The 12,680-nt window shown below is 47.9% G+C and overlaps 1 protein-coding gene across 1 annotated transcript in view; it reads right to left on the bottom strand.

Moving 5' to 3' along the window:
• The window catches only part of STYXL2 (serine/threonine/tyrosine interacting like 2), a 169,362-nt gene that overhangs the window by 64,974 nt on the left and 91,708 nt on the right, over nt 1-12,680 (bottom strand). The window lies entirely within an intron of this gene.

Here is a 12,680-nt window from a genome sequence, read left to right as displayed (position 1 = left end):
TTTTGAAATTGATACAAATATACTCTTGTTTCCGGTGGCTTTAGGTCTCGGGTTTTTATAGATGAATTCTAAAGATCATTAGATATTATTTTGACATTGATACAATAAATCTCTTGTTTTCCTTTTACCGGTGGCTTTAGGTCTCTGGTTTTTATAGATGAATTCTAAAGATTGTTAGATATTATTTTGACAATGGTACAATAAATCTCTTGTTTTCCGTTTTCCCGTGGCTTTAGGTCTGTACGCCTGTTTCAGCAAACCCACCTTCATCAGGAAAGCCACAACTTTCTCAAATGATTCAAAGGAACCTGTTGTGATGCTATAAATGCCACAACGGAATATGTGCATATAATTACACCCAAAGGAAAATAATTGGTAGGTAACCTTTGATTGATAAGCAAAAATGACCACCTGGGGCGCCCATAAGCACCTCGATGTGGTTCAATTGATTGAAACTAGTTGACCTGGAGATGAACTGTGATGAAACTCCAGGGTTTTACATGTAAACAATATACATATTGGGGGCAGTGGAGATGGACTTTAGTGGAGTTCCAATTTTTAAAAGGTGAGGACTTTAGTGGAGTTCCAATTTTTAAAAGGTGAGGACTTTAGTGGAGTTCCAATTTTTAAAAGGTGATGGACTTTAGTGGAGTTCCAATTTTTAAAAGGTGATGGTCTTTAGTGGAGTTCCAATTGATGGACTTTAGTGGAGTTCCAATATTTAAAAGGTGATGGACTTTAGTGGAGTTCCAATTTTTAAAAGGTGATGAACTTTAGTGGAGTTCCAATTTTTCAAAGGTGATGGACTTTAGTGGAGTTCCAATTTTTAAAAGGTTATGGACTTTAGTGGCGTTCCAATTTTTAAAAGGTGATGAACTTTAGTGAAGTTCCAATTTTTAAAAGGTGATGGACTTTAGTGGAGTTCCAATTTTTAAAAGGTGATGGACTTTAGTGAAGTTCCAATTTTTAAAAGGTGATGGACTTTAGTGGAGTTCCAATTTTTAAAAGGTGATGGACTTTAGTGGAGTACCAATTTTTAAAAGGTGATGTATTTAAAGGCAGGCCAGCCTGTTTACATGAAGTGCTCCCCGTCCTGGGGTTACCGGCTTGCCATGATGGATATCTTCAAAGTTCCTTATCAAATGAAAGGCACTGACCAATGGCAGTCCAGCTGCATTCCTCCTCTGTGTGGGGGCACCATCAGTCTCATTATGGGATGTTTAGTCTGCCCCGCTTCTGCTGCGTGATCCAATGAGGTTAAGTGTTAGTCTCAGGCCACAGACCAAGAAGATGAAGTTCACACCGATGGTGAAGCAGCGCTTAATTTGAGCCAGGGTATGTAGATGGGACACACAGGGACTCATTTTTTGGAGACGGGCAACTATTTTTCTTTAATAGACTTTGACCCAGGGCAAGAGAGAAAATAAACGAAAAGGCGGAAAGAGGGAGGAAGAAAAAGATGGACAAACAGTAGCAAAGAAAGTAAGCAGAGACGACAACAACCCTGCAAGAGTGAGATAAAGGGGCAGGGAGTGTCTGGCAGTGGATTAAAGAGGCATGAGGTGGATTCAAGCTATGGTATTTGGCGCACAGACTTACAATAGACCTTGCAGCAGGCGTCTGAGCAAAACTTTAGACTCAGCTCTTGTTCTTATACAGATTAACCACTGCAGTCAAGAGGGGCTGACAGTGATGATTTTAATTTAAAAAATATACTCTGCAGTACAGCTATGACCAGGCCAAACATCCAAATATTCTCGGGCATTAAATCAGAACATCCCTAACCTTCCAGAGCCACTCACCAGTGCCATTCAGGGGCGTAACATATGGCCATGTACCACAGTGACCCCCTAAGGGGCCCCTCAACCCTTGACGGGTCCCCATTCAACCCAAGGCCAATGAATAGTTGTTAGATATGGCCTACTTTCAGGCCCTCCTCACAATTTTGCAGGGGGGCACGATTATTTTTTGTTAAGCCAATGGTACCATTGTTTGCATCCAGCGCCCTATGATCAGGGGCGTAGCTTAGGGGAAGATGTATCAAAAAATGTTTTGTCGCAAACGCTGCGAATCGCTAAAAAGCTGCGTGTGCGACAAAAAATAGGAAAATGGAATGTATCAAGAAAAAAGCCTTGCAATATTAAGGAATCGTAAATTTTGCGATTCCTTAATATTGCGTAAGCATTTAAGGAATCGCAAATTGCGATTCCTTAAATGCTATTTATGAAGCATTCAAGTTTTGCGAATTTAGGCTAAGAAATCGCAAATTACCACAAACTTGTAGTTGGTGGTAATTTGCGAATTCTTTTACAAATGCACTTTTTGCAATTTGTAAAGGTGCCATGTGACGCTCATACATGCCCTTAGGGCATGTATGTGTGCCATATGCGCACACAAGTCAATTTCAGGGGGGGGGGTGCAGCAGGGTGTCCTTAAGACACCCTTGCACCCTTGAAATTATTCTCAATTTGCGATTAGCAAATTGCGAATCGCAAATTGGGAATAATTTCACATTCATTCCTATGGGCCTCCTGGCCCATAGAAATGAATGGGAAATTATTCCTTAATTGCGATTAGCAAATTGCTAATCGCAATTAAGGAATTTTAAGAAATCACTAAAAAATAGCAAATTTCTACATACATACCATTTTGCAATTCTCAAATAGCGATTCTCAAAGAATCGCTATTTGAGAATCGCAAAAGGGTATCTTGATACAGCTGGCCCTTAGTAATTTAAATTCGGGGGTGTGAATCTCAAATTTCTTAACTAAAAAGGCGGTTGGCCACAAGGTTGGGGTTGAGATGGCCAAGGTGTGGGTTGGACTATTTCCATGAAGTGCAGGGTCACTACTAATTTGCATTAGGTGAGCCTCTATCTAGACTGGCACAGTGAGCAAAAAACGAAGGGTTGGAATGGTATCCTGAGCGATTGACACTGTTTAGGCTATTCACAAGCATTCATTCCTTATTCCATAAACCTTTGGGTGTTTGATTGCCAATAGTACACCTAGAAACCTGACTCTGGCACAGCTTGCCAAGTCTACTACTGCTAATGTATGTGAATTCCAAAAAGTAGTACATTTGCACCCATTCAAAAGTACTTCTATGGGTACAGATTTGAAATTTATTTGGTAAACCAGTCTCTATATGGGCCTGGTTCATATAACTTACATTTTTAGGTCTCGTGACCTATCAATGCGCATGCGCATTGAGAGAAGCGAGACTATAGGGCTTTAAACAAAGCTTAACTAACTGTGGCGATTTGGTGCTGTGCCCGTGGCTTTTAGGTCAATGCGCAAGCGCATTGACCTAAAATGCGCGTGCACAGCATCAAATCGCCAGCCATCTGTTCCCCAGCTTGGATCTCCTGGCTGCTCCTCCCCTAATTATCCGCACATCAAAGGCTGCTCCCGCCCCCTGCTTCAAACTTCAAACGAATGCTACCGAGAGCATTTCCCGCCCGGCCGCTTTTAATTTCATTTCACAAGCAGTTCCCCCTCCTCCCTCTCCTCCCTCTCCTGAGTTTCTCCTGCCTGCCACACCAATCCAAACTGAGGCGCTGCTGCTCCAGTCCCTGTATTACTCCCACTCATCTATGATTAGGAATAAAAGACTGTCGGTTAAAAACAGTTTCAAGATAAAAATGGTTTCCCATTACTTTTGCAGAATGTTCTGCATTTCCTTAACCGCCTCCAACTCTCCGACTTTCACATGCACATACCACTTTGCTGATACTGACCGAGACATGCGCTTTATAAGCAGGAAATAGAATTCTACAGGAAACAATACTACCGAAGACCATTCGAGGGTGTGAGCTCAATGCCACCGAAGAGTACGTACAATTATTATACTTAAAGTTCAGTCAACTACCCTTGATGCACGGACAACCTTTGAAGAAAGTGAAAAGCATATACCCTCACCCTCACCCTCACCCTCACTCACCCTCAACCCCTCACCCTCACTCACCCTCAACGCCTCACCCTCACCCTCACTCACCCTCAACCCCTCACCCTCACTCACCCTCACCCTCACTCACCCTCACCCTCACTCACCCTCACCCTCACTCACCCTCAACCCCTCACCCTCACTCACCCTCAACCCCTCACCCTCACTCACCCTCACCCTCACCCTCACTCACCCTCACTCACCCTCAACCCCTCACCCTCACTCACCCTCAACCCCTCACCCTCACCCTCACTCACCCTCACTCACCCTCAACCCCTCACCCTCACTCACCCTCAACCCCTCACCCTCACTCACCCTCACCCTCACTCACCCTCACTCACCCTCAACCCCTCACCCTCACTCACCCTCAACCCCTCACCCTCACCCTCACCCTCACTCACCCTCAACCCCTCACCCTCAACCCCTCACTCACCCTCACTCTCACTCACCCTCAACCCCTCACCCTCAACCCCTCACCCTCACCCACCCTGACCCTCACTCACCCTCACCCTCACTCACCCTCAACTCCTCACCCTCACTCACCCTCACCCTCACTCACCCTCAACCCCTCACCCTCACTCACCCTCAACCCCTCACCCTCACCCTCACTCACCCTCACTCACCCTCACCCTCACTCACCCTCAACCCCTCACCCTCACTCACCCTCAACCCCTCACCCTCACCCTCACCCACCCTCACCCTCACTCACCCTCAACCCCTCACCCTCACTCACCCTCAACCCCTCACCCTCACTCACCCTCACCCTCACTCACCCTCACCCTCACTCACCCTCAACCCCTCACCCTCACTCACCCTCAACCCCTCACCCTCACCCTCACTCACCCTCAACCCCTCACCCCCTCGCTCACCCTCACTCTCACTCACCCTCAACCCCTCACCCTCAACCCCTCACCCTCACCCTCACTCACCCTCACCCTCACCCTCACTCACCCTCAACCCCTCACCCTCACTCACCCTCACCCTCACCCTCACTCACCCTCAACCCCTCACCCTCACCCTCACTCACCCTCAACCCCTCACCCTCACTCACCCTCAACCCCTCACCCTCACTCACCCTCACCCTCACTCACCCTCATCCACCCTCACTCACCCTCACCCTCACTCACCCTCACTCACCCTAACCCTCACTCACCCTCACTCACCCTCACCCTCACTCACCCTCACCCTCACTCACCCTCACTCACCCTCACCCTCACCCTCACTCACCCTCAACCCCTCACCCTCACTCACCCTCACTCACCCTCAACCCCTCACCCTCACTCACCCTCAACCCCTCACCCTCACTCACCCTCAACCCCTCACCCTCACCCTCACTCACCCTCAACCCCTCACCCTCACCCTCACTCACCCTCACCCTCACTCACCCTCACCCTCACTCACCCTCAACCCCTCACCCTCACTCACCCTCACCCTCACCCTCACTCACCCTCAACCCCTCACCCTCACTCACCCTCACCCTCACTCACCCTCAACCCCTCACCCTCACTCACCCTCAACCCCTCACCCTCACTCACCCTCAACCCCTCACCCTCACTCACCCTCACTCACCCTCACTCACCCTCACCCTCACTCACCCTCACTCACCCTCACCCTCACCCTCACTCACCCTCACTCACCCTCACCCTCACTCACCCTCACTTACCCTCACCCTCACTCACCCTCACCCTCACTCACCCTCACCCTCACTCACCCTCACCCTCACTCACCCTCACCCTCACCCTCACTCACCCTCAACCCCTCACCCTCACTCACCCTCACTCACCCTCAACCCCTCACCCTCACCCTCACTCACCCTCAACCCCTCACTCACCCTCACTCTTACTCACCCTCACTCACCCTCAACCCCTCACCCTCACTCACCCTCACCCTCACTCACCCTCGCCCTCACTCACCCTCACTCACCCTCACCCTCACCCTCACTCACCCTCAACCCCTCACCCTCACTCACCCTCACCCTCACTCACCCTCAACCCCTCACCCTCAACCCCTCACCCTCACCCTCACTCACCCTCACCCTCACTCACCCTCAACCCCTCACCCTCCACCCCTCACCCTCACTCACCCTCACTCACCCTCAACCCCTCACCCTCACTCACCCTCAACCCCTCACCCTCACTCACCCTCACCCTCACTCACCCTCACCCTCACTCACCCTCAACCCCTCACCCTCACTCACCCTCACCCTCACTCACCCTCACCCTCACCCTCACTCACCCTCACTCACCCTCACCCTCACTCACCCTCACCCTCACTCACCCTCACTCACCCTCAACCCCTCACTCACCCTCACCCTCACTCACCCTCACCCTCACTCACCCTCACCCTCACCCTCACTCACCCTCAACCCCTCACCCTCACCCACCCTCAACCCCTCACCCTCAACCCCTCACTCACCCTCACTCTCACTCACCCTCAACCCCTCACCCTCACTCACCCTCACTCACCCTCACCCTCACTCACCCTCAACCCCTCACTCACCCTCACCCTCACCCTCACTCACCCTCAACCCCTCACCCTCACCCTCACCCACCCTCAACCCCTCACCCTCACTCACCCTCAACCTCACCCTCACCCTCACTCACCCTCACCCTCACTCACCCTCACTCACCCTCACCCTCACTCACCCTCACTCACCCTCACCCTCACTCACCCTCACTCACCCTCACTCACCCTCCCTCACCCTCACCCTCACCCTCACTCACCCTCACCCTCACTCACCCTCACCCTCACTCACCCTCACCCTCACTCACCCTCACCCTCACTCACCCTCACCCTCACCCTCACTCACCCTCAACCCCTCACCCTCACTCACCCTCACTCACCCTCAACCCCTCACCCTCACTCACCCTCAACCCCTCACCCTCACCCTCACTCACCCTCACCCTCACTCACCCTCAACCCCTCACCCTCAACCCCTCACCCTCACTCACCCTCACCCTCACCCTCACTCACCCTCAACCCCTCTCCCTCACTCACCCTCAACCCCTCACCCTCACTCACCCTCAACCCCTCACCCTCAACCCCTCACCCTCACTCACCCTCACAACACATATTGTGTTACAATAGGTGTCACATTTGCGAAAGATAAAACTATTGGCATTGTAAATAACAAAGCTATTAATTTCGCTATTTTCAAAACAAGCACATAAATAAAAAATGTGTCCTTTACAATACCAATAGCTCAAACTTTCCTAATGCGAGACTTATTGCATTGCTGTGCTTCTCTCCCCTGCTGCACTCTCCTGCTCTCTAGAGATGTGGCCTAACGACCAGAGCTGCCATCTAAGTCACGTAAATACAAAACATGTTGCATTCCAAATGCTATAGGTGTCACATTCGCGAAAGTTATAACTATTGGCATTGTAAATGACAAAGCCATCAATTTAGCAATTTTAAAAACCAACAAATAAATAAAATATGTCATTTACAAGACCAATAACTCCAACTTTTCTAATGCGAGACCTATTGCATTTCCAATGCTTGTTTAGTAATAATCAGCTTTGAGTAAGTTTACTACTTTTTGGCTAGTCACAAAATCCTAGTGTAAATTTACTCAGACTGTAACTTTAACGTCTCTGGCAAATTGAAGGGCCCGGGGCTATTCAGAAACAGCATGTTATTGTGCGTTTTGTAGTACAACAATAGGACTATAAATGTAGTACAAAATGAGATTCACAAATTGCATTTCTAAAGTACAACTGCAAAACAAAAGTACTTGAGAAGCGCAGTTTGTGAATAGCATTTTGTATTATGTTTGTACTGCTCTTGTAATACTACAAGATGTACTACAGAATGTAGTTTGTGAATAGCCCCCATGCTCTTCATGTAAACCCTAAAGTAGTCATGTAAACCCAAAACATGGCCTAGATTCTTATTGTAGATGGAGCAACATTGTCTATCAAATCAAACATAAGCGGTGCTTGTACAGCGCCTATCCTGAACTCAAGTATATAAAAATGCGCTCATATGTGATAATAAAGTAAAAGGAGGCTCCGAAATAAATTGTTTGCCTAGGATCACACAATTTGGACAAACAGGGAAGCCAGTATTGAGTTATCTGGTTTCACATTTTGAATTCAGCCACCAGATGTACATCTTAGTCGCTCTCTCCTGTTTTACAGCAAAGGTCACTATTTTGTATTTTATTCTTGCCACTGGACCGACACAGACATAGCAGACCCGACTGAGGGCACCCTGACCCAACTACCAGGGCAAGAGTGCATTTATTTGAAGGGTGTCACGTCCCAAATGCACTCTTGAAGCTACGCCCCTGCCTATGTCTACTTCAAATAGATTGTGGATTCTGGCTTACCCCTCTCCTAATCCCAAAAGTGACAGGAGCAGGCGAACTGGAACCAACAGACACAATTACATCATTCTAAAATTAGGCCAGACAGTTTCATAGCAGTGATTGGTCAGCGTTTCCTATCTATGCTGATCTGATGCTTCTCCAACTGTCTACATTTCCCACACGGAATGGTGATATTGTTTGCCTGGTCATGCTCTTTTTTAGATCTTGCTAGAGGCTGCTTTAGCTGTATGCCCGTACAAACTGTGTGCAAACTGTCTTGCTACAGTGTCTCTCCTCTGGTCTATCCAGTGCTTAATTTGTAAAACAAAAAGTGCCAGGGCCCTCGTCAGGATGCTACCACAGCTCGCACCAACCACTGCCCCTGCCAGTACTGCCAAAGATGGTACAGACAAAACTACTAACCATCACACTCCTACAAATGTGACATTTCAGACTATTCTAGGACCCCCAAAGCTAAAAGAATGGCTTGGGCAGCAGGTATTAGTTACTTTTAATGTATTTTGAATTAATAAACAACTGTTTTTGTACTCATCTCTAAATCAGACAAACAGTGCCATCAAGTGGCAATCTGCCATAAGTCCCAGTGTTGACAAATAATTGCTGGTGCCGGGCACCGAAAACCACCATCAAAAATTAAGCACAGGGTGTATCCATATATCTGCATCTCCTCACAACTACAACCGAGTCTGTCCTTGCTCCATGGTCCCTGTCCTAATTCAAGGCTTAGGAGTCAATTAGGATGTCGTTCAGAAAGGATCCGAACGGCATTCGATTAGTTTGAATCTGATTCCGAAGCCTAGTTACTGACCGACTCGGAAACATTTCCGAACGACCGATTATGTTGTTCGTAAACCCTTCGGACTGTCCGACTCGGTTCCGATCGGCTTTCGGAATAACCGAGTCGATCGGAGCCGACTCGTACAGGTCTACGGACCGAGGTTCCGACCGAGCGATAAGGATGTCGGATTAAGATAGCATTTCCAAATCGGTTGTTTCGATATAGATCGGCTGTCGCAATCTGACTCTGGGGGCCAGTAGCTGGCCCCCCTTCACCCAGGGGCCTCCGAATCAGGGCTGTAGGGGTACCCATGGGTCCCCCCTTTCCAACTATACACAGTGTAGCAGCACCTTGGAATGCCTCCCACAGGGTGCACGATTTTCCCCACCCACACCTTTCTTCAATGGGAGGCTGTGTATTTGGTCAGAACACAGGCTCTCATTAAAGTCAATGGGAGTCCGAATGAACGGTGTTGGAACCATCGTAAACGTTCAGACGAACTCCCAGAATCCGAATCGGTCAGAAACCATTCCAAAACCAATTCGGTCACAATGGTATCCGAACTACATCATAATCGACCCCTTAGTTCCATTTGTTATGCAGACCACACTTAGCGACCTATCAGGATGGCGTGTAATACTGGTTGATGTGTTACAAGGATGCCAGATTGGCGAACATGTATAGCACTAGCATGGGCAATCTTATATTTTATTTCGAAATGTGCCAGAATAAGTGAGAGAAATTATTTTTTTTGTGGAAATAATTCCAATTTATTGCTTCCTTAATTATGTTATGATCTTTGACTCCTTAGAAGATTCAGAGTCATGCAGGACAGAGTCGGATCGTAGATGCCCGAGATGATAAGAACATACAACAGCCAACAGGTGTTTCGCCCCCTCACGTTGGCCTTTTGGCCTGGGGCTTCCTCAGGGCTGTACATCAGAGAAAAACAATCATAATGATCCAGTGTCAAATAGTATATACAGGCACAAGACACGGAGAGAGGCAACTGAGGTAGAATCGGCAGAGCTGTGACTCAGCACAACCTCTTCTAGTGGGCTGTGAAGGACTGCGTACCACAGAGTCAAGCAGCCCCAGACAGCTGAAGTGAACCTCCCCACCAAAGGCTAAAGCAAAGGTAAAATGCAAGAGGGTGGCATTGCAGGGAGAACTGTGATCTCTGAAACGATTCTTGTTCTACCAAGAGTCTAGGCATAACTAACTTTGGAAGGCATAGGTAGGGCACACAAATGGCTGTCAGGCGATTCATACCCAGCATTTCCCCCGAGGAGGGCAATGTCTCCTATATTGGCCTGACTGAACTTTTGTATATTGCCAGGCCATTAGGAACATCCTAAGCTAAAATGGTTAGGTCTCTCATAGAGTGATTGTTCCTTGATAACTGGAATTTATTCAAAAGTAAAGTACTTTTCTTCTTTCATAAAAGCACTAGCTTGACACTGATGTATTGACTACTGTTTTAGGTTCCATTGAGCTCTAGGTAAAGCCCAGGACATCAATGGTAACAGACTTGCATTGTTACAATCAGATCTATTTATCCCTGTCTGCCCCGGGACTCCTGACAATGGGCCTGATCCACAAAGGACCTCCTTTCAAATAAGAATGAGAACTCTCATTGCGAAGATCCAGCCCAGAGTGCGGAAACCCCCCCATGACTATGGGGCCTCTGCCACGAGTGCAGAGATTCCTCCGCAACTATGGGGACTTCAAAGTGAGTGCAGAGACATACCCACAACTGTGGGGACTCTACGACGACTATGAGGACTCTGTCAGGAGTGCGGGGACTCCACCACACTTGGGGAGACTCCCTCACGCATATGGGGACTTGTTGTAATCTCCATTCCAATATATGTACGGATAGTACATCCCGCATCCCCCCTGTACCATTCCCCTTTGGTATGCCCCATTAGAGTTTGACTTAGAATGTTGGCACCTCTCTAGGAGTTCTGGAGAGCAGGTGACAGAATAAAGACTGTTCTTACCTTCTCTTGTCTCAAGACAATCTTCTTCACAACAATGGCGACGAGGATGGGATGTGCTTTGCGTGAAGATTTCCCTCATGGTGTGAGGTGATTTACAGTTGCCCAGTCCTCGGTGCCCTGTAACTTGGTGAAGCTGCCGCAAGCGTTATTCCAGTGAAGAACTCAGTGCCACTTCAAGTTTATGAAATTATATTGTACGACCTTTAACCATCTCGCCAGTCTATCTGTGTGCTCATCTAGCCATTGTATTTAATCGGTGGTGGATGCCTTGTTTTCCTCTCTTCCACCACTATTTTTGTATATGGTTTAGGTGGCCCCTAGGGCTCATCCATATTCGTGCAACTTTTGTGTATTTTAATTGTGTTTTGTTTTAACGCTTGTGCTTCTGTGCTCATAAAGAGTATAGGGTATCTTTTGAGAAATAAATCTATATATATTTTCAATATATATCTCTGTGGTGACCTTTCATTTGGTATTCAAGGGATTGTGTATGGTAAAACAGCTTGCTTCACATGCCTTTACAGAGTTTAGCCTAAGACTGCTTAGTCCATGCTACCCCTAGGATAGCTTGTCTATAAGGTTGACTTTACAACCTGCACCATAAGGGTTTGCTTGGCATGGTACAAGGTGATCACTAGAACTAGTGAGCATCATATACCAGGCCAACTTCTCACACCCTCTACCTTTATTCCAGGGGTGTATGCTGTCCTTTGTCTCTTATGTCTACATTTTCCTTATTCTTTAGCAAAGGGAGATGTGTTGTAATCTCCATTCCAATATATGTACGGATGGTACATCCCGCACCCCCCGTACCTTTCCCCTTTGGTATGCCCCATTAGAGTTTGACTTAGAATGTTTGCACCTCTCTAGGAGTTCTGGAGAGCAGGTGACAGAATAAAGACTGTTCTTACCTTCTCTTGTCTCAAGACAATCTTCTTCACAACAGGACTCCACCCTGAGTTCGTAGACTCCCCCACAGCTATGGGGCCTCTGCCATGAGTGCAGAGACTCCCCCATGACTGCTGGGCCTCTTGCACGAGTGCAGAGACTCCCCCATGACTGCTGGGCCTCTTGCACGAGTGCAGAGACTTCCCCATGACTGCGGGGCCTCTACCGCGAGCGTGGAGACTCCCCCATAGCTCCAGGGCCTCTGCCATGAGTGCAGAGACTCCCTCATGAGAGTGGGGCCTCCGCTAGGAGCGTGGAAGCCCTTTGCGAATCAGCTCCAATGTGTCTACGGATTTCAGTGAGGTATGCAAATCTGCCTTCAACCTCCGGGTTCACTAATATTGGGGCTTACAATAACTCTCAAGAGGAGAATTACTGGGGTATTACAAGGTGGAGCCTGAGGGTTCATCCAACTGTGAAGAATAACCATATCAATTGTGAAGTACTAGACACGTTTACGCAGGTTATTCCCCATTTCCTCCAGGAGCTTCACCTGGAGTCTGAGTCTACTGGAAGCAGCCTTATCCCATGGATGAAAAGCAGAGAGCCCACAGAGTTAACGCACACCTTGTAATTCTGCTGGGACCAATATCTTTCATTTCCGGGCTCGTCAAAATTACCAGTCACCTTGTAATGAGGCCCAAAAATAAAAAATAAACACATTTTAATTTCT

The sequence above is a fragment of the Lissotriton helveticus genome, chromosome 8 (genome assembly GCF_964261635.1).
Source record: "Lissotriton helveticus chromosome 8, aLisHel1.1, whole genome shotgun sequence".
Classification (NCBI taxonomy): Eukaryota; Metazoa; Chordata; class Amphibia; order Caudata; family Salamandridae; genus Lissotriton; species Lissotriton helveticus.
Note: the sequence above shows the minus strand (reverse complement) of the source record. Positions and strands in the feature narration are given on the sequence as shown.